General features: G+C 56.0%; 1 protein-coding gene across 1 annotated transcript in view; it reads right to left on the bottom strand.

Annotated features, from left to right (window-relative positions):
- Positions 1–19088, bottom strand: part of LOC144719152 (DNA (cytosine-5)-methyltransferase 3A-like) — a 114484-nt gene extending 95396 nt beyond the window's left edge. Inside the window, exons 1-2 of the mRNA XM_078595025.1 lie at positions 18881–19088; positions 1658–1737 (exon numbers count right to left, since the gene is read on the bottom strand). The gene's annotated coding sequence lies outside the window, so the exon portion shown is untranslated. The remainder of the gene's footprint in view (positions 1–1657; positions 1738–18880) is intronic.
- Positions 19089–23519: the final 4431 nt, after the last annotated feature.

The raw sequence follows: 23519 nt of genomic DNA on the forward strand, positions 1-23519 counted from the left end.
GGGGCTACCGACCCATGTGACAACGGGAACTTTGGTTTCAAAGAAGATTGTTGATTCTAAGGCGTGCGACGCGTGGATCGTCAGCCTAAGCGGGGTCACTGTTGATCGCCAAACCGACCGATGCACCGTTAGTTACACCCGTGCCTCCACCCACCCTACAGCTCGCACGCCTCCGCGTCGGGGCGTCATCGCTTGCTCGCTCCAACGCTCTGCGGCCGTCACTCAGCCGAGCTCAGATGAATCGTGTTGCTTCGAACGCCCTACAACCCACAGCGCTCACGTGTTTCTTTTACCTTCATCCCAGCAAAAGTATCTGGGCACTGGTACAATAGGGACGACGACGATGATGATGACGGTGGTGACGGTGGTGGTGGTGATGATGATGATGATGCCGGTGGTGGCGAGGTCACTCTCCTAATACCGTTACACTCATAACTAGTTCAGTCCACGTACGCTAACATTTCGGCAAACGCCGTGTTGTGCAACCTTTCGAAACATAGCTTACTATGTAAACCTTGCGGCATTACCCATAAAGCTGCCACCGCTGCTGCACACGAGAGAGAGGTTGTTGCGCAAGACCGTGGCGCTTCTAACATCCCGACGGCCACGGAGAGGCCGAGCGGCCCAACGCTCGCAGCCTCTGCAGCGCAACTCGACGGCAGCGCCAAAAGCCGCGATCAATCAGAGAGCGGCACGCCGCCACGGCCAAAGGAAATCCACAAGAGCGGCAGCTATAAATAGCTGCCGCTTATCTTGCATTTTCGCAACTGCCAAGATTTCACATTGTGGGCGCGGGCGCTCTGCTGCCAGCCCATGAATCTCCTCCTTCCCCTCCTGCTCCTCCTCCTCTCGATGCCCCCAATCCGATCAAATGCCTCCCTCCCTGAAAGATCCCCTGGTAGCCAGACACTCAACGCAGCTGAATCCACAGTCAGGGCTTCACGCACTCACACTCTACCAGCCTTAAGCCCTGGATATTACGGAGAGAATCTTAGGGGATTTAAAAAAATCTAATTCCGGGATTTGCAGTTTTTAGGCCTCTTACAAATGAAATGCAGCTCTTCCAACCCAACAACGATCATGGTACAGTGGTTCTAATTTACAGCCCTTCGTCAACACACTGCTGAATGAAGACCTTCCCACATCGTGGTGACCACTGGGAATGGTTGGCCATACTTCACCGTTTTGGATCAGTGTGGATTGAGGGAGGAAATAAGGGGGGCAGGGGGGGGGGTGAGTTCAGTACTGGTTCACACAAAACTCGCCACTGAACTTTGCCGTAGCCAAGAATTGATCTCAGCTCGCCGGATTCGTAGCACGGCGCTAACGAACACACTCACGGCCAACATCCATGACAATTATCTGAACCGGGCCTGGGCCTCCCCTAGAACGACTCAGCCTTAAATGAGCACCTGGATGCTGTGGATTAAAACATCAGCAACGGGGCGTGGCGCCGGCACATCCACCCCATCATGCGCCATGCCGGCCCTTAGTAAGGCACTCGCACAACGGCACTTGCCCCGACAGTCTGTTAAAGGCTGCGCTCGCCAGCGTTCGGATTCGTCGCTAGGGCTCGGCCTTTAGGCAATGGCCGAGCAGCGGGCGAGCGACCGAGCGACATCGCTCTCCTTCCGCTCAGGGTGTCTGCAGGCCTCACCGCTGGTCACACCAGAGACCTGGGGGTCCTTCACGTTGCACCTCTTCCCTGGGGACCCGTTCTTCTTTAGGTCATTCCCCCTGCGGATAGATGGACAGAGGGAGACACGGAGAGAGACACACACACGCGGCGTCACGCACCACTCCGCACTATTCCACGCGCGCGAGCGAGGGGCAAAAGCGATAGCCGCACACCCACTTCCCTGCGTTCTGCAGATGCCGATGATCCATAGGTAGATTGACCCAACGCTGTCAAATGCTTCCTGAGACAAAGCCACGCCATCACCGGCACTGCCCGCTTAGCCCATCTGGAGGCAAACTGCCAGATGTTAACAGAGGCAAGGACCCTCTCTTTTAGATACTGGGTCATCCTAGTTTGACGCAACATTTGTTTGCCGTAACCTTTGTTGCCATATTGCATGGAATTCGGGACCGTATGATTAAAGAGAGGATCCTTTCCTCTATTAACATCTGGAAGTTCACCAGCATTTATTCAAGCAGGCGTCACTCTGCTGATGAGATACTGGGTGTCGAAATTGGTCCATGGGTTTTGCTTGTATTCCATCAATGCTGCTGATATGATTTGCTCCCACAAGGCCGTGCGGCCGTTGGCTTATTGTGCAGGATATTTAATAAAAACAATTACGTGGAAAGATAAATGAAGGAGACGTATTTCCCGGCGCTCATCAATTGTGTAAGATATATTTAGGTCGCCTTAAATGCACGCACAGTTTCTTGTATATAAAAACACACCTGTACGAACACACACACGTGTATTAGCTTACAAATGCAGTGCTGCGTGTGCACACTCACACACTACAGTAAATCATTTACGCTTAACACACATGAACGCATCGCTTTAACATACATAATGCATGCGTGTGCATAATTCAAACGACTGATGTATAATACAGGGTAATACGCACGTGTATATGAATTCGTTGTACGTATGCCGATGCGCGTGTAGCCGTGTGCTCATGCGCCGCACGATGAAACCGAGCTCGCACCACGGTGAGTTCGATTCCCGACCGCGGTCAACGTCAGTGGCGAGTGATTTCTCACCTGTTCCCCCGAGTTAAACTGTTTTAAATTAGCACCTGGCATGCAAGGGGTGGTGGTGGTGGTGGTAAACATCGCCATTGGGGAGACAAAGGCGGCCAGGGCTTGGTGTTTTCGGGCAACACTAAGCCCCCCGCCGTGCTCGCTACGTGTCCACACTAGGACCGTCCCGGCCTTAAAAGGCGCTCCCTCGCAGCACTTTGCCCCAGGGGCCTGTCTCTACTGGACGTCTGTGAAAATACTGCGCATCTGTGAAAAAGAGCTTCATGGCTCATCGGATTCCTCTTGCAGTCTAAATAAATATTCTGCTATGGGAGGGTGGTCTCCGTCCCTCGTACAGACACTGACCAGTGATTAGCCTAGGAGCAAAAGTAGCTACACATGCAGTAATTCTGCACTTGCTCTATCATTATAGTACTATACCGCCTTTGACTTTTATGAACGACTGGGTGTTTAAGGTTAGCGAGTTGTCGCATTATCTGGCTGCATAGCAAATGAAAAAAAATACAATTACCTTACTATGCAAGTAAAAAAATGTGTGTTTTAATAATTACTTATTTGTTTATGTAGGGCCCCTTTATAACATCACATGCTGCAGGCCCTGCACCAGTTTCTCCGGCACTGACGCTGACTGCACGCGATCCCCGCTGCCGCAACGAGTCAGACCCACGTCTCGCTCGCTCGCCCTGCTGCTGCTGCTCCTGCCGCTGCATTGACCCGCGCAGGACGGAGTCCTGAGGCTGGCCGCGAACAGCATTGATGGGAGTTCGCACCCGGGTCCGGTGAGACCTGCAGGGCTCGCACCCAGATGCAGTGGCAGCTGCGCAACTTCCCTTCTCTCCGTTCGCCACGACCCCCCGGGGTCTCCCCCACCCCGCCACCCATCCCCCGGGATCGGGGTGGCGGGGTAGCGGGGTAGCTGCATGCTCCCGATTGCAAGGGCGACTGTCCTTGCTTTTCCCCTTAGGCGCGCGTGTGTTTGTTGTTGTTGTCTTTGAGTATTTAACTCAGTGACACTGGCCTGTGCTCTACTGCTAGATAGACCGCCCCCCCGCACCGCGCCCCCCGTGGTTTCTTGCGCTCCGCCAGACAACAGAAAACAAATCCCGCGGAGCGGCGTGAGAGCGCCAACCGCTACACTACCGCTCCGTGTAGCCTCAACAGACTTTAGCGGCAAGTGCTGTTAGCGAGCACCTATAAAGGGCGGTACGGCACACGAGGGGGTGGGTGGCCAACACCACGCCCGGCCGCCTTTGTCTCCCTAGCGGCGATGTTTACACACCACTGCACCAGGTCCTCATTTGAGGCTGAGTCAACCTAGGGGAGGTTCAGATAATCGTCACCAGGGTCGCCAGGTTCGTAGTGCAGCGTGCTAACCGCTACACCACCGCTCCCCACACACAGACACGCACACACACCTGCATACACACCGGCACACACACAGACACACACACACACCTGCACACACACCTGCACACACACACAGACACACACACAGACACACACACCGGCACACCCGTACAACACCGATGCGCACAAGCACAACGGCCCATCGCGTAAGCCTCCAACAGAGACTGCCGTGGCAGGCACTGTTGGCGAGCACCTTCCAAGCACCCAAGGCCACCTCGGAGCACCGAAGTGTTGTGGACAGAGGGCGCGCGCTCGGCCGCCTTTGTCTCACCAGTGCTGACGTTTACACATCGCAGCAGCAGCAGCTGCGTAAATTCGAGGCTGAGTCGACCTAAGTCGGGGAGGCGCGGCACCGGTCAGCTGGTGCTGGCCTTGAGCGCGAATCGGGTCACCGGGCGCGTACCGCAGTGCGCTAACCATCGCGGCGCGCGCGCACGCCCATCCCGTGTGCACAGCGCGTATGCGCGCGCGTGTGCACACGCAGACGGCACACAGTCGCATTGGGTGGTGATTTCCGCACGCTCGTTGGGGGGACACGAAGACCATCGGTGAGAGCCCTTGACGGGCATCGCGAGGATACATATACAGTATAGCGGAGATAGGCGCGGATGGGTGTGCGTTGACATGCACGCGCACACGTACACACGTGCACACGCCACACACGTGCAACGAATGCGTGCCCGTATGACCGCGTGTTGAGGAGCGGTGGCGCAGCGATTAGCGCAGCGCGCCGCGAACCCGGCCGCCCGGGGTTCGATTCCCGCTCACCAACCCGTCGACTGTTCTAACCGGTCATGGGCCCTCCTTCCCCTTAGGTCGACTCAACCTTAAACATGTACCTGGTGCGGTGCGTAATGGGCGCGGCCGTGCGTGGTGCTGGCCACCCACTCGGGTGCCGCGCCGCGCCGGCCATCATAGGTACGACTCGCTAACACCACTTGACCCAACAGGCTGTCTAAGCTAAGGGGGGGGGGTCTTTGTATGCATGGGGGAGCGGTGGCGTAGTGATTAGCGCACGGCTCACAGACATTAAACGCGTACAGTACTCCACCTCTTTAAGGCGTCCAAAAAAACCGCATCATGGGCGGGGAGACAAAGACGGACGGGATTTTGTTGCCACATGCCACACCGCTCCCGTCGTGCTGGCAATAGGTGCTCGCTAACAGCACTTTCCCCGACATCCCGTGTAGGTTACACGGGGCGGAGGAGGGGGGGGGGATCTTTGTCTTTGTTTGTTTGGTCCACGGAGCGGCGAGGCCTTGCGCGCTCTCAGCCGTCTCCTCGAGACTCCATTTTGCGAATGCCGAGAGGTATTTTTGGTGCGTACAGCGAGCTGCTGCTGCTGCTTCGTGCGAAGGCCGTGTACGCAACACCTCAGCAGCAGCATCAGCAGCGCACGCGCAGCGCGACCGGTTCGACTCGTGCCCGAGACGACTTCACGGAGGAGAGCCCCACACCGCGCTGCACGACGCTGCCCCATCGGCCGCGAGTTCCGTTCCCGTCTCGCGGCCGACCGACAGACCCACAGACTACCCTACCTGGTGCCGCGTGTAAACGTCACCACGGGGGAGACAAAGGCGGCCGTGCCGGCCTTTGTCGGCGCTTACCCGCTAAACGGCCAAGCCTGTCGAGGCTACGCGGGGGACATGCGTCTTTGTGTGCGACTATTGGCACACGCCAGGCGCACAAAAGGGCAACAGCCGCGCCGCGTGGACGTCCAGCGGTCGCCGCGTTCGCTGGACGCTGCGTCGGAGGGCGGCGGAGGGCACCCGGCGGCGAGCCGTGGTTGCTGTGCGGCGCCGCTGAACCCGAGGGGCCCCCCAGTTCGACTCCCCCGGCCACGGCTCGGCGTCGCTTGCGCGAGATTTCCAATTGTGAACCCATGCTGCTGTTTCAGTTTCATGTATTTGGTACAGCCTTGTGAGCCATTCGGCTCTTGAATCGGGCGCCCATCATCAGGCCTTCCCTTCACCAACCCGCGCACTGACAATCGTGGTGAAGTATGGTCAAGAGCAAACATCGCCCACGATCGACAACGGGGTGTGTGGGGAGGGGGGGCCTTCATCCAGCAGTGGATTTGATAACGGCCTGTGTGACTTACCGTGTTGTGATTGTAGTGTACACTGTCAGCGATGCAAATGCAAAAATCCCCCGTATAGCCTTGAAGAAACTGGGGAAAGTGCTGTTAGCGAGCAGCACCTATGAAGGCCAGCACGGCACACGAGGGGGGGGGGGGGTGGCCAGCACCATGCCCGACCGCCTTTGTCTCCCCGGTGCTGACGTGTCCCCGCGCGGCGAACTCTACATCGACACACCGCACCAAGATACTCAATTAAGGCTGAGTAGACCTAGGCGGATGTCCAGGACCGGGTCCTGAATTTTGCTGCCACTGTTATTGGTCGTGAGCGGAAATTGAACCGGGGTGAGCAATGCACGCACACAGAAAGACAAAGACCCCCCAGCCCCGTATAGCCTTCACAGACTGTTGGGGCAAGTGCTGTTAGTGAGTAGCGCCTTTGAAGGCCGGCACGGCACACGGGAGGGGGTGTGTGGCCCAAGCACCGACGAAGTCACACACACACGGACACGGATAGTCGCGTTGATTGTCACGAGGAATCACCCCAAGTTCACAGGGGACGCCCCCAATGGTGGAGTGGTTCAGGATGCCGCGACATGAAGACGCCTGTGTGCAGTATTTTCATTCCCTCTGAAGATGTTCGTGGGGGGTTCTTTTAAACAACGTTTTTGTTTTTTAAACACAACAATGATAATACAAACGTACACACAGATAATTGCAATTGTGTATTTTGCGTTTAAGCACGAGGGATACGCTACGCGCGTCGCGGATACTGCAGTTGTTGCTGGAGCTGTCATGCAACACGGCTCAGCTGCTACACGCACCCGTGCGCGCACACAGCCATACACACACCCGCACACACACACACAAAGGCACAATATAAGCAAACACACACACGCGTAGGTGCATACAAACAAACACACACACGCGTAGGTGCATACAAACAAACACACACACGCGTAGGTGCATACAAACAAACACACACACGCGTAGGTGCATACAAACAAACACACACACGCGTAGGTGCATAAAACAAACACACACACGCGTAGGTGCATACAAACAAACACACACACGCGTAGGTGCATACAAACAAACACACACACGCGTAGGTGCATACAAACAAACACACACGCGTAGGTGCATACAAACAAACACACACACGCGTAGGTGCATACAAACAAACACACACACGCGTAGGTGCATACAAACAAACACACACACGCGTAGGTGCATACAAACACACACACGCGTAGGTGCATACAAACAAACACACACGCGTAGGTGCATACAAACAAACACACACACGCGTAGGTGCATACAAACACACACACGCGCGCGGCTACACAAATACACACGCGTGCGTGCGTATATTCAGACACGCGCACACAGACACGTGCACACATACACGTGTACACACACACAAAGACACGTGCACACACACACACACCAAACGGTACACGGGAAGGGCGGGCGGGGGGGGGTGTGCGCGTGTGTGTTCCGGGGAGAGATGCCGAGGCCGCGTTTACAAGTGTGGCGTTGCCCGCTCCGCGAATGCGCGGCGCCTCTCTGTTCTGCGCGTGTGGCCACGCCATTTTGTCCACCACCACCACCGCCACCGCTGACGACACAAGAACACGCAGAAGGGGGGGGGGGGCACACGCGCTCATGAAAACCTCCTGGAGCAGATGAGCCCCCCCCCCCTGCAGACACAACAATCACCTCTGCGAGGGACGGCGACGTGACGCGCACACTCACACACACTCACTCTTGTCAGTTACACGCCGCAATGTGCGGGAACGCGCCACGAAAGTAACTCCATTCGCAAAAACGTGTTTGGTCACAGTGTGCATCATCACATCCACGGTGCCATCATCACATTCACGGTGCCATCATCACATGCACGGTGCCATCATCACATCCACGGTGCCATCATCATATCCACGGTGCCATCATCACAACCGCGGTGCCATCATCACATTCACCGTGCCATCATCACATTCACGGTGCCATCATCACATCCGCCAACACGCGCACGTTCTTGCTCTTCCCGACGATGACAGGGAGATAATTCGCTGAAACATTTGGAGGCGTTTGCCCCGGCGCGCTGCTGAACGTGACGATTTGCGTTGCACGATGGCGACTCTCCTCCGTCTCACGACCCACGCATCAATTAGCCAATAAATATAACATTATGAAGTTGAGGACATCGATCACGTCCATCTCTTATTTTGGGGCAGCCGGTGGGGGGGGGGGGGCGTAAGTAATTACCGCAAAATTAACGAGGGTTAGATGCGGGAGTGACCTCGACTTTCTCTCCCCGCCCCACCTACATTTTCAACGAGCGATTATTGCAAATGCGCATCTCGCCATCAGCAACGCAATTACACTGTGTCCATCCCTCAGTCCGGCCATATACTTCACCACGTAAGGTCACTTGCAGGGATTGGTGGAGTAGTGTTTTTTTTGTGTGTGGGGGGTGGGGGGAGAGGCCCGTGGGGTTGGGAAGCTCAGAACCGGTTCAGATATCACTCGACACTCACTCACTCACTCACGTTGCCCCTGACCGGGAATAGAAACCAGGGGGTCGACCGGGTTCGCGTAAGCGCGGCGCGCTCGCCACCAGCGTCAACCACCCTCCCCCCCTCCAAAAACCCCGTTCGTACAATCAAACGTAAGAAATCAAACGCGTTGCGTCGCTGTAAAAAAAAACGCCTACGCAACGCATTGTGGCAACCACCGAGTCTGCCCGTATCATCTGCCGGCGACGACTCTGCGTTAATCGCGCCTCCTTTGGCGTCGAGGTGAGAACGCGTGGACACGCCGGGTAGAGTTACCTGCGTCTTACCCCTCACTCTCCCCTCCCGCCGCGTAGCCCGACAACGCCCCTGTAACAAGGCCACCCTCTGAATGTGCGTCCGATCTCGGAAGATAAAGCGCGGCACGCCGGGCTGTAGCAGCTATGAATTGATGGTGTTACCGCTACGCAACGCGCTGGTGCTGTGTGGGCTGCTATGCGGTTACGTTGTCAGCAGAGAGGGTCGTACAGCAAAACCCCATCGTTGCTGTACTGTACTTCCAAACACCCCCACCCACCCCACCACGTCTATGATAAAAAAACAAGGCAGCTTCAAAGAGAGCGTGTACGCGCAGTTCGAGTCCAAGCCACGGCTAACAAGAGTAAGTGGCGAGTGATCGATGAGTCAGTGGCGAGTGATCAATGAACCGGACACACGGTGTTGACAACGAGGTGAATGCACTGCTCGGTTATGGGGCCGTCCATAAATAACGTCACGCACCTAAAGGGGGGGGGGGGGGGGTCAGACATTTGTTACGATGTGTGACGAGGGTGGGGGGGGGGGTTTGAGAAATGTGACGTCACATCAAAATGCGCAACTTTTAATGAATATAGACAACACGTTCTACTTAATTAAATAGACTTTTTAATAAATGTTTTCTCCTACAACATCAGAGTGCAGCGCCACATTAAATACGCACTACATTGACAATAGTTTAAAGCGATTTGAAGCATGTTTTATTTTCTTTAGGGGGGGGGCAGAGCTTTGTGACGTCATATTTGAGGGGGGGGGGTCTGACTTTTTGTGACACCGTGTGACGAGGGGGGTGGGGGTCAAAAATCGACCAAAATCGCGTGACGTCATTTATGGACGGCCCCTATGTCCGTAACATGTGTTGAACTTCCTTTGCACCCTACGTAGCCAACCGTGCACATCGGAGGTGCGCGTTAAACGATCCACACACGACGCGCGCGGCGTGAGGAGGCCCTCAATCCAGCAGTGCATTGGCAAAAGCGCGCGGCACACAGACACGCGGCACACACACAGACACACGCGGCACACAGACACGCGGCACACACGCGGCACAGACACACGCGGCACACACGCGGCACACGCGCGGCACACACACACACACGCGGCACACACACAGACACGCGGCACACACACACACGCGGCGCACACACAGACACGCGGCACACACACACACGCGGCACACACACAGACACGCGGCACACAGACACGCAGCACACACACATACACACGCGGCACACACACAGACACGCAGTACACACACAGCACACAGACACCGTGCGGCACACACACACACGCGGCACACAGACACCGCGCAGGGCTCGTTCGTAACGAGCACAAATCATTGGTTATCCAGCCACCGTCACAATCCGCTCAGAGCCTGTACATCATCATCACCATGGTACTTGTAGACTGGTGGAGTACATGGGGGTAACATCCATTATTATTAGTATCAGCCAGGATCGATCGACTGCTGGATGAAGCCCTCCCAACGCCTTGTCAGCGACGGAGGCCATACTTCACCAGACTGGCCAGTGCGGCTTGCTCAAGGGGTTGGTGGAGTTCAAGTAACATTCACTCGCCGCTGATGTCAGCTGCGGTCGGGTTCGTGGCAGCAGCCGCGCTAACCACTGCGCCACCGCTCATCGTCCCACTTTATGATTGTCGTTGTATGACCGTCACCATGAGACGGTAACACCACCAGTCTCGGGGCTGGTTGGCAAAGACAAAGATCCCCCGTATAGAGCCTGAAACAGACTGCTGGGGCAAGTACTGTTAGTACCGATTCAGGTTGGCAGGGTGCGCGACGTTGGTGGGAGGTAGGAGGCCAGCACCACGCACGGCCGCCTTTGTCTCTCCACTGCCGAAATTTAGAAAACCGCATAGGGGTACTCATTTAAGGTTGAGTCGACCTAGGGGAAGGCCCCAAGACCGGTTCAGATATTCGTCACCGTTGTTGGCCATGAGCGAGAATCGAACTTGGGTTGGCCTGGTTAGGAGCGCAGTGTGTTAACCACTGCACCACCGCTCCTCTGGTGGGGGCGGGGGGGTGTACGACACTGGCGTACGTGGCTTATCGGTGGCGTAGCGTGGTTGGCATGGCCACCGGTACTAGGAATTAAATGCTCCCTATCCCCCCGCCGCCCCCCAATCCAATTCACCCCCCCCCCTCTTTGGAGGCCGACTCCTGGGCCCGTCTGGTGCAATTACACCGCCTGCGTCCTCGATAGCTGCGTCACCGCCGTGACGTATTGTCCCGTAGATGGAATATTAGTGAAATACTCCCCCTCCCCCCCTCGGACAATGGTTTAACGTCTCAAATGAAACCATACTTTGGGTAAATCATCATCATCATCTGCGGCTTCCGGGCAGCGAGCGTTCCCTGGAATCATTCGCCCTATCCAAGAAAGGAAACCCTGCTGCTTCTATGTTATTGAGTATCATCAGCAAAAAGGGCCGTACGTTATACGGTCAAGCGCAGGCGATAATCGGGTGATCCTTGGAATTCACGAGATTCAACAAGCAATTTCTAATCACCCTCTTTGCTCTCTCCTCCACAGCTGATAGAATATCGTGCAACGCTGATGGCTCCGCATCCTCCAGAGGAGAGAGCATTGCAGGATCGATACCACGTGGGCCGACATCGGTGGGAGACACGCGGAGGTTTTGAAATCAAAAGTTGCGTTTTCCATACAATGGCCAGCGCTGTCCCGTACGCCATGATTTACACATCTTATTTGAGTGGGGTAGCTACAAATGTATCGCCATGCACGTTATCCGCTCAGGTGTTTGGTCGAGGAAACAGGTGTATACCTTCCCCCCTAATTAAATGTTGACCACTCGGCGAATTTGTTTTAGTTAGCCGGCCGTCGTTGTCAGCAGAGAGCGGTGAAGTAAGACCCGCGAGTTGTACTCTGCTCACCTCCACCCGCGTCTGTCCTCACCATCCTCAACCAACCCGCACTGACCAGCGTGGTTGGGTATAGCCAAAGCTCCCCCCCCAAACCCCCAACCACATCCAGCAGTGGATTGACAAAAGTGACGTACATACACACAACAAAAATAGTTTGCACATAATAGTGAATTGCAAAGACAAAGATCCCCCGTGCAACGCACGCAGGCTGCTGAGACAAGCGATCCCCCGTGCAACGTACGCTGGGCTGGCGCGCGAAGGGGTGGTATGGTCAGCACCACGCTCAGCCTCATTTGTCTCCCCGGCGCTGTGCATGCATCGCTCCAGGTACCGCGTGCACTGCCTGAATCATAATGGCCAGGCAATGGCTCACACGAGCATTATTCCAGAGATGCATTCGGATCTCGACGTAAACTATGTTTACACGTTACATTAAAAAGTGATTTGTCTGAATTCCACACAGTTTATGCTTGACAAATTCAATTACATGTGCGGGGTTATTTGACAAACTTAATGCAATAAAGTTATTCTTAGACGTTGTTGGGGATGAACAGTGGCACAATGGTTATATTGTTGGCGAGCCGTGCTGTGAACCTGGTTAGCTAAGTATATTTTCCCGGCCACGGCTACCATCAGTGGCTAATTATACCCCCAGCTGGTATTTAGGGTGCCGCCCCCCTCGCCTTCGCCGACTCACACAACCACCGTGGTGCATTGTGGTCAAACAGCCACCCGTAAGCGACACAGTGCAAGGGGTTTTTATGCATCCCACAAGGTGTGCTTTAGTGGGTGTTGTATTATTTATCCGGTGCCTTATACACACCGCGTCATAATTTCAGCTGTCCGAGGCTGAGCTCCGGAAAATATTCCCCGACAGTGCATTATGGGAATACGCCTCTGCCAACGGCGTTATATTCATGCACACCCACGCATCACATCATAAACATACACAGCATCATTCACACATCCACACAAATATACACACATTACATACACAGCATCGTCATACAACTCACGTCGCACACAGACCCATACATCACATCGTACACACACAATACAGACAAATCGCATCATACATACGCGTAAATATACACACATGAGGTCACACATACTCAACACAAATGAGCACGTACAGTATACACAAAGGACAAAGTTTCCCGTATAACCTTTAACAGACCGCTGGGGCAAGTGCTGTTAGCGAGCACTTAATAAAGGCCGGTACGGGACGCGACGGGGGTGGGTGGCCAGCACCACGCCCGGATGTCTTTGTCTCCCCAGCTGGCGACGTTTACATACCGCACCAGGTACTCATTTGAGACTTCATCGACCTCGGGCGAGGCCCAGGACAGGTTCAGACAATCCTCACTGGGTGATGGCCGCCAGCGGGAATCGAAACCCGGGTCGCCGGGGTTCGTAGCGCTAACCGCTGCATCACCGCTCCCCACTACACACACAACTGGAGAACGCGCGCGCACCCATGCATACATCTGCACGCGTGCAGACACTGACCCCTCTGACCCACTGAAGCCCTAAAGGTCGCCTCCCAGCCGTGACCTCCCCGACCACGAATCTAAGAGCCCTTTCAGGAACGCGAGCACCACCGCCAGCCACCACGCTGGTGGGATGCCCCCGTGGAGTGTAGAGGCACAGGCGATCGCCGTGACAGAGAACAGATCTCTCCACGAGGGGGGGGGGCGAGGAGTGGGGGCTCTAAGCAAGCGTCTTAATCAGCTTCATTTGTAGAAGGTCAGTGACTCACCCTGGCACCTAAGCGTTAAGCCTGTTGCAGCGAGATTAAGCGACGCGCGCAGACACAATACGGGTTAGAATTTCTACACGTGTGTGTGTGTCTGTATGTGTGTGTGTCTCTCTCTGTGTGTGTGTGTCTCTGTGTAGTGCAGTGGCCGTGTAGCGGTTAGCGCACTGCTGCTACGGACCCGGCGACCCGAATTCTATTTGAACCGGTCCTGAGCTCATACCGAGGTCCACTCAGCCTTAAATGTGTGCATCACCTGGTGCGATATTAAATATCGGCACTGGGGAAACGAATGCGTCCAGGGGTGGTGCTGGCCACCACTTCCTGGTGCGCCCCCTTCATAGGTGGTCTCGGACAGCACTCTTCCCAAACAGCCTGCACCACAATAGGGAGACTGATCTTTGCCTGTGTTCTGCACAATCAATTGCGAACGCTTTCTCTCCCTATGCTACCTGTGCAAGAGGGACTCGCCGCGCTCTACGGGATCGTGGGGGGGGGGGGGGTTATTTGACCATACTTCACCATACTGGTCAGTGCTGGTTGGTGGACACGGGGAGCCTATTAATGTGGAGCCATAGACGTACAGCACAACCTGTGATTTTGCTACACTGCCTTCTGTTGCCCATTCCTCGGCGCCCAGCTGCCTACAACACCAGCATGCGTAGCTATCGCTCATCCAAGAACTCTCCAGGTTCAAACCCTGCTTAGCTTCGCTTCGCTTCTGAGCTCCTGCCGAGATTGCACACATTGCAGGCGATGTTGGTGATTTTTAATTTACGAACCACTTACTAACCACTTACTAAACACTTAATATCATACATTTAGGCACGCAGAGCAGCGCGATTGCCAATAAACACGTATAAATTAACACTCCAAGCCTAAACGTACCAATTTACCCTCCACGAAGATGACAATGAGTTACCAAAAGCTGCCTCGTTGGGTAAATGTTCATCATTTGGTCAATCCCGTGCTGGATTGAATAAGGTAATGGTGGTTGATTGACCATATTTCACCACGCTGTTCAACAGTGCGACTTGGTGATGTTGGCCATGTCTGGGAATCGAGTGCGCTAACTGCTGCGCCACCACTCCTACATGTGCTTTATAACTGGTAACACTGTATAATGTACAGACACAACCAGCTAACCTTTTGGTAAACAGACCTTCAACACAGACAGACGTTGACTGTGCATAGCTCTATAATTATGAATCTATCGTTGATATGATTCACAAAGCTCAACGGGCATCGCAGAACTCCATTCCGTCTCTCCACGCTCAAAAGCAACACAAACAAAATAACGTTCTAGTCCACCAGCCTCGTCTAGGCCGCTGTCACCGAGCAGCGTTTCTCCACGCAAGCAACGAACTTCTGGAGCGGTCTCGACCTTCTGGCTCTCGTCGGCAGTGTCAGGAACAAACGCCGCCGGATGGCGCGAGGTGCAATTTGGCGTGAGAGCGCCCCTCTGCACGGGACCTCCATCATCGTCCGTGGGTGCCGGGCGCAGTGAGCGAACGGCCCAGGCTGGCCGGTTCCCGTGCGCCGCGGTTATTGATGCCCCCTCACCCATTGTGTGGCCGGGGTCACGCGGCGGTTGCGCCCCGAGTCTCAATATGCCCTCGCTCACCGCCGCCTGAATTATGGGACTCGAACAAATTCGAAATATTGCAGCTTCCCCCCCCCCCTGCCCAAATCCCCTTTGGTCGCGGATAGTACACACTGCTTGTGTGTGTGTGACTGTGTGCCTGGGTGTGTGACTGTGCGCCTGGGTGTGTGTGTGCGACTTTGACTGTATGTGCAGTGTGCGGGGAGCGGCAGTGTAGCGGTTAGCGTTACGCTGCGCTACGAACCCGGCGACCCAGGTTCGATTCCCGCTCACGGCCAACACCGGTGACGATTATCTGAACTGGTCATGGGCCTCCCCTAGGTCGACTCAGCCTCAAATGAGTACCTGGTGCGGTGTGTAAACATCGCCACTGGGGAGACAAAAGCGGCCGGGGGTGGTGATGCCCCCCCACCCCCTTGCTAACAGCACTCGCCCCAACAGTCCGTTACAGGCTACCCCGCGGGGGGCATCTCTGTTGTGTGTGTATCTGGGTAGGGAGCGGTGGTGCAGCGGTTAACGCGCCGCACCACGAACCTGGCGACCTCGGTTCGATTTCTGCTCACGGTCAACGCCAGCGACGGTGGCATTGTGCCATGAGCGCTCAACGTACTGCGGTTGTTTCGAACACGGCTACTCCGACTTGGGATTCCTGAACCCGCCACCATCAGCAGTGGCGAGCGATGTCAGCACCTCTTCCTGGACCTACGCGTGCGTCGACGCGGCCTCGAACAAGTAACCGCGGCGCGCGTATGAACAGCAGCACGGGGATACAAAGACGGCCGTGCCTGGCGCTGGCGGGCGGTGTTGGCGCACGTGTCGGTGCACGCACTGCGGTGCTCGCTCGCGCACTGCGCGTACAAAGACGAAGACTCCCCCGTGTAGCCTTGAACAGACTGTTGGGGCAAAGTGCTGTAGGCGAGTAGCACCACTAATGAAGGCCGGCACGGCGCACGAGAGGGGTGCGCTGGCCAACACCACGACCGGCCGCCTTTGTATCCCCGGTGCTGATGTTGACACATGGCTGAGTCGGGTCACCGGGTTCGTAGCGCAGTGCGCTTACCACCACAGCTGCCGCTCAGCTATACAGCGCGTACACGTGTGTGTGCGCACACACACACGCGCGCAGCCCACACAGTGTGTGTGTGTACGCAGAATAATTAATTAATACTTATTCCATGGCCCAGCCACGTCTCCTTCAGTTCGCAAAACAAAGCCCTCATCTATGCCAACTACGTACAGTGACCCTACCCCGGCTCACACACACACAGTGCACACACACGGCAGTCAGGCGCATGCACAACCCACACGCACACACGCACTCGTGAGCACACACTCATGCATGCATGCACACTCACACAGGAAGTCACGAGCGCACACACTCATGCACACCCACACATTCACACGAACCCGAGCGCACACACTCATGCACTCCCACGCGCACACACTCATGCACACACACGAACTGGTGCGGACACACACTCATGCACACACACACGAACCCGTGCGCACTTCCTCACACACGAACCCGTGCGGACACAAACTCATGCACACCCACACATACACACACACGAACCCGTGCGCACACACTCGCATGCACTCCCACTCGCACACACTCATGCATGCACACCCCCGGCAGTCAGGTGCAAGCACACTCATGCGCACACGTACACGCTCTCACGGGCAGTCACGCGCACATACACTCACACACACGCACGTGTACACACAACACACACGCGGACGCACACACACGTATTCGAAGGCGCGCACACACGCTAAAGCCCCGCTGTCGTATAAAAATCGATATTTGCAGGGAATTCGCTTCTTTTTGCACACGCATGGGCAAAAAAAAACACAGCCAACGGTGTATACACCTCGATTCCTGCACGCCGCCGTCACAATCGATGGTCGTACGCGTCAAATGCAGCGCTTGGAAGAGATGGGCTGGCTTCCGTAGAGACGCAGCTAATAAAGAACATCGTCATCATCATCAACAGCACCAGCGTCGTCGTCATCATCATCATCAGTATCATCGTCCTCAACAAGAGCAGCACAATAACGTTGTATGCACGCCCGTGTGTCTGTGTGTGTTCGTGTGTAAATGCACCCTGGTGAGCGGTGGTGCAGTGCTTGAGCACGCTGCGCTACGAACCCGGTGACCCCCAGTTCGATTCCCGCTCACGGCTAACACAGGTGACGATTATCTGAACCGGTCCTGGGCCCCCCTAGGTCGATTCAGCCTCAAATTAATACCTGGTGCGGTGTAATAAAAAAAATTCGCCACTGGGGAGACAAAGGCGGTCGGGCGTGGTGTTGGCCACCCCACCCCCCTCGCGTGCCGTGCTGCCTTCATAGGTGCTCGCAAACAGCACTTGCCCCTACAGTCTGTTAAGGCTACACGGGGGGGCGGGGTTGCGGGGGGGGATCTTTGTCTTTGTGTAAATGCGCGCACGCGCACGCACGCGCGCGTTGTACGAGTGGAGGATGCCTCGAGGTTCGAGGTTTAATAGAAAGCGCCGGGACGATGCACATTTTGACATCTCCCGCGACACCGGCAACAGCGCAGCCTGCTGCACGGTCGGACGCTCTCCGCTGCACTCCCCCCCCTCTCCCCCCCCTCTCTCCCCCCCCCTCTCCTCCCCCCCCCTCTCCCCCCCCCCTCTCTCCCCCCCCCTCTCTCGCTCTCTCTGACATCACGAACTCGTGGAACGTCGAGACGGGACGTTGGGTGGTGGGTGGCGGGCGGGGGGGGCGGGGGGTAGAAACCGTTCGTGACATACTCCGCGATTTCCCAGCGCCCACAGTCTCCGAACAACAACACGAACATACTGCAGTGATGCTGCTGCTGCTGCTTTATGCAATCGCCCTCACGATGATCGTCACGTTGACGCTGCAAGCTATTCCCACCGCTATTCCCGAGTGCACACAATGCAGTGCCGTGTGGAGGGATGCAAAGACAAAGATCCCCCCCCCGCCCGCGTAGCCTGCACCAGCTGTGCGGGTAAGTGCTGTTAGCGAGCACCTATGAAGGCCCGCACGGCGCACCTATGACGGAGTCGGGGGGTGGTCAGCACCACGCCCGGCCGCCTTTGTCTCTCCAGTGCTGATGCTTTGTTTTTGATACACAACGAACCAGGTACCCATTTGAGATCGAGTCGACCGAACGGAAGCCAACGAAGGAGGCTCATATATGAGAGCGTGGATCACACTCGGGTCGCCGGATTCGCAGTAGAATGCGCTAACCACGACACTACCGCTCCCACATGTGTGTACACACACAGACGCACACACATGCACGGCACACTTACGTAAGCGCAGCTGCTATAACAGCGGACGTACAGCCCTCGGGCCGCACACACACACACACGCACTCACACACACGCACTTACACACACGCACACACACACACGCACACACGGGTCCATGTCGCTGTGGAGCCGCTGAGCCCGGCTACCGTCACGATCGTTACGGTCATTGTGCAGCCACACGCAGGAGGAGGAGGTGGTGGAGGCTTGAAGCGACCGAGCGACAACGCGACACGAAGACGGCGGCGAGGTGTCGCGTGCGGCGCGCGCGTTACCCGTGGTCGCGCCAGCTGCCTGCCAGGCCACCCCGACCGCCAGTTCCCACCGCGGATCGGGTGGCGCCTCCTGTTCCCGGTGCTGGCTCGACCCCTCCGTTCCCCCCTCGCCTCCGATCTCTCTCCGACTCCACCGCCACCTCCTTCCCCGGCAGTCCCCGTCTGTCCGCGCGCCTCTCTCTCCCGCCTCGCTCACCACCGCCGCCAACCAACCAACCACCCCCCCTCCTCCTCTCCGCTCTCTCCCCTCTCCCCTCTCACCCGCGCGCTCCTCCTCCCCCTCGACTCTCCCTCCTTCTCTCCCTCTCTCTCCTCCTCCTCTCTCCCACCCACCGATCCTCCCTCTCGCTCTCTCTCCAGTCTGCGACAGCGCCGGCTGACGTCTGAGCTTCACGCAGGCACGCACACAGGCACGCACACTCTCTCCCCTTCCGCGCTACGAACGAGGACCCCCACCTCCACCACCCCAAGTCGATTGGCTCAGCCGCGTCTCGGCTCGTGCCGGCAGCTGAGCGCGCAGGAAGGAAGCTTGGTGGTGGCGGATGCCGGAGCAACGTTGGAGCAGCGGTAATCGTATCGGGGGGGGGGGGGACACCGCGTAGAGAGCCGGTAGCGCACTGCGCTAACCACGAGCACCTCCAGTGAGCCGAGTTCGAATCCCGCCCGCTGCTCACATGAGGTAGGGAGTTCTTGATGGATGTACTCTTCTCCTATATGAAGCCGTGCACGCACGGCTTGCTTTCTCACTGCATCATTCCTCGGATTATTGCTGTCTCTTGGCATGCACTGCGATAGACGCGTGACTTGTCGCCGCAGCTGTCTCATCGAGAAGTATTGTGGATGTAGTGTGCCCGGTGTGCGGGAATGTGTTTTTACGGGTCGCCGACAAGGACAGTTCCTGGATTAAAAACTCATGGGTTGGTCCCATCCCCACTTATCCTATCCAAGTTCAATTCCCGGCCACGGCTAACCACAGTTGCGCGTGATATCCAATCCTGAGCCCATCCCGGGCACTTCCCTTCCAAAATCCACAATGTCCAAGTGAAGTATGGCCAATGAACCCCCACGAGTGACAGAGCGCGGTGAGGCCTCCATCCAGCAGTGGATCGATAACGGGCCGTGCTCGATCGAGACAGACGCGTGGTGTGGGGGAGGGGGTGACTCGTGGTGCCTCGTTTCTCGAAACGAACCCCGGTCTCGTCGCGACGTCCGGCCAGCGAATTCCACTCAGCTATAGGAGGCTCCCCGTGCATCCGATGGGCACCGTTGACTTACGTACGGTGCCACAGAAGTTCAACATACGTGCATACATCCCCGTAAATGTATTATCATTATGATGACATGGTGGGCATACACACACATATATGTACAGTATACCACAGGCAAAGAGCCTCCGTGTAGCCTTTAACAGCCTGTTGGGGCAAGTGCTGTTGGCGAGCACCTGTGAAGGCCGGAACGACACACAAGGGGGTGAGTGGCCAGCACCACGCCCGGCCGCCTTTGTCTTCCTCGTGGCGATGTTTACACACCGCACCAGGTACTCATTTGAGGCTGAATCGACCTGGGGGAGCCCCAAGACCGGTTCAGATAATCGTCACTGTTGATGGCCGTGAGCGGGAATCGAACTCGGGTCGCCGGGTTCGTAGCACATACACACACTCATACAGACACAATGTATACGTACACGCCCAAGCAGACACATCCACGTACATGAGCGCATTTGCACACACATAACCCCGCTTGGGTGACCACCACGCATACACGGGGGTTGTCAAATAGTTTCCGGGGCTACGTGGTGGTGGGCATCAGACACGATGGTGCAGCAAACGTAAATTGTTGTACTGCATCTATAGGCTCCCACGTATGTTGGCGGCGCAGCGGTTAGCGCACTCCGGTATCTACCCAGCGACCTGAACTCGATTCCCAGGCCAGGGCTAACACCACCAGTGGCGAGCGATTTGTTAAACCGGGTCCAGCCCCTTCCGCTCCCCGCTCTTCACAACCGGCGCGGTGAAATATGGTTGAATAAGCCACGTGACCCGCACGCACTGGGAGATCGAGGTCCTCGTCCAGCAGTGGAATGGCACACGTCAATGTACGCACGTGCACGCGCCCTCTACACCTCAATAGCGCGCGGCTGCGTGGGTGGCACGGACACGTGGTTCGCAGAGAGAGAGAGAGAAGGGACAAGGTCTGGGATGTCGAATGATGATTCAGTGGCATTCGCCAAGACGTCGACGGACGGCGCCGTCCAATTAAATGCCTTCTTAAATCAAGGTGAGATCCCAACGTGATGTTCTGTTGTTGTGTTTTTTGCGACGGAGGCTCAGGAATCGGGAAAGAGTAGCAATTACGATCGGCTTACTACTACTGCTGCTGCTGCTCCACTGTACGCTGTCATTACCGTCGCTAGTAATGGGCGTAATGGGTCGCGCGGTTTGATTTATTCCAGAGTGGGTGATGTGCAGCCTGACTTATTCATTGTTAATTCCCATTATTTATTTATTAACCTTCTCCCTCCCTCCCTGTCTTTAGCCACGCTGTGAATTGGCGCCGGCGAGCGGAGAATTAAGCGAGCGCAGTTCTTGGAAACCCTTCAATGGGGTCCGGAACTTCGTCACTGCTTCGATTCATCGCAAGAGGGATCGGGAATCAGTGGGCGCACATCAAGGAACAAAAATAATACCTCCACGAAACAAGAAAATGTATGTAGAATAACAAGACAAAGCGACTTTGACCCAACACTTTCGGGCGCGGACCGACCGACCCAAACGTGTTTATTTAACGAGAAGCCACCACGGCCGAAGGGAATGGAGATGAGAGCGCAAGATAGACGGGAGGCGGTTGTAATATTGGGATTTGACTGCGAAATGTGTTGGGATGGTGGGGGGGCAGCACACTGCCAAAACATCCGAAGAGGTTGAATAAGCGAGGGAGGGGAGGGGGAAACGACCCCACCGCGTGTGCAGGTGACGCGAATGCAGACGCAGAGTCGCATTTTTAATCCCATTACCCGTAGCTGTGTACGTGAGGACACGCGCGCAGTCAACGCCACCGCGTGGGCGATTCCGCGGTAAAGGAATTACAGGAAACAATGCAGGAACGTTAGACACGGCGATATAATTGGCTTTTTTAATTTGCTATTTAATCCTTACGTAACGCGCGCTGTTCCCGTTCGTCCTTGGATATTCGAGAGCGACGGTAACAGCCCGAACGAGGCTCCGTGTTTTCATGCCGTGATTAACAGGCCGTGTCCCGTGCTGTAATTCCGTCGCCGCGGAATTGATCCGTGTACACATTTAACACGTCCACGATTCGCCCACTAAGAGTGCATACTGCGCGTGGGGGCCGGGGGAGAAGGCTGTGGTTAAAGAGCAGCTAATAAGGGACAGGCCACATTTGTCTTTCCATTCTGTTGTTTGCGCACTGCAACAGCGGTGTTCTCACGGCGTGACGAGCGTGCTAGCGGATTCGGTGGAGGTAGCGGAGCCGGGAGGGGGTTATGGATTGTCCGCAGTGCCTGTGGCTAGGACCCGTGCCCTGGGTGCGTGAAGCTCACAGCTCTTTCGTCGCTAATTGAATTTGACCCCGTCGACGAGCAGGACGCCCTGGTAGCCCCCCCCCTCCCCCGCGTGTTTGCCATGGCATGATTTTACAGCCCCCCCCCCCCTCTTTCGACCCAGCTGTGTCATCTCACTCGAGTGCGGGGCCCTCCTCCTCCTCCACACACACTGCCCCACGCGCGGCGTATTATTCATGCCACGACAGCTTCCGTCGTGTTTCCTGTTCGCAGCTCATCGCCAATCCGCTCGCCGCTGGAGGAAGACCTTCCCCGCTTCGTGCAAGGTCAAGGTGGTGCTTTAATCTCACCTTAGTCAGCGCGGGTCGACGATGATGATGATGGTGGTGGTGAGGGTGGAGGGCGATGGGCGGCGGGGCAGGACCCGTTAAGATGTCATCATTCGCCACTGATGTTAGCCGCGACTGTGTATCGAGCTCGGCTTTCCGTGTTCCAAGCGCAGGGAAAACCAAAATGTTGCACCATCCTTCCACAATGGTGGCTCGGTTTGTCATTGAAACAAAGCGCTCAGCATATTCGTCAACAGCGCTGCCTTGAATAGGGGGGGGGGGGGTATATAGGTGACGTTTCGGGCGATGGTCCTTCGTCATAGTATTAAAAACAAAGGGATGCACAGGTCGTGAAGGCATCGTTGACCTTTGTGACCCACGACTGCCCCACGGACGAGCTGGGGTCCCTGGCTCAGGGTTCTCGTAACCTGGCACCGTGGTGTGGTGAGATACGGTGACCGTGCATACAAAGTGTGTATAGACATGGCACTATGTTTGCATACAAAACGCCGTGGATAAGTCTTTAAACATGTAAGAGGTGAAGTAATTTTAGACAGCAAAAATGCATGACTGTCCCGTAATAGCTGTCCTCTCTCATACGATATCACCACACTGTGTGTGTGTGTCAAACACACGATATCACCACACTGTGTGTGTGTCAAACACACGATATCACCACACCGTGTGTGTGTCAAACACACGATATCACCACACTGTGTGTGTGTCAAACACACGATATCACCACACCGTGTGTGTGTCAAACACACGATATCACCACACTGTGTGTGTG

Source organism: Lampetra planeri, chromosome 5 (genome assembly GCF_965212315.1).
Source record: "Lampetra planeri chromosome 5, kcLamPlan1.2.h2, whole genome shotgun sequence".
Classification (NCBI taxonomy): Eukaryota; Metazoa; Chordata; class Hyperoartia; order Petromyzontiformes; family Petromyzontidae; genus Lampetra; species Lampetra planeri.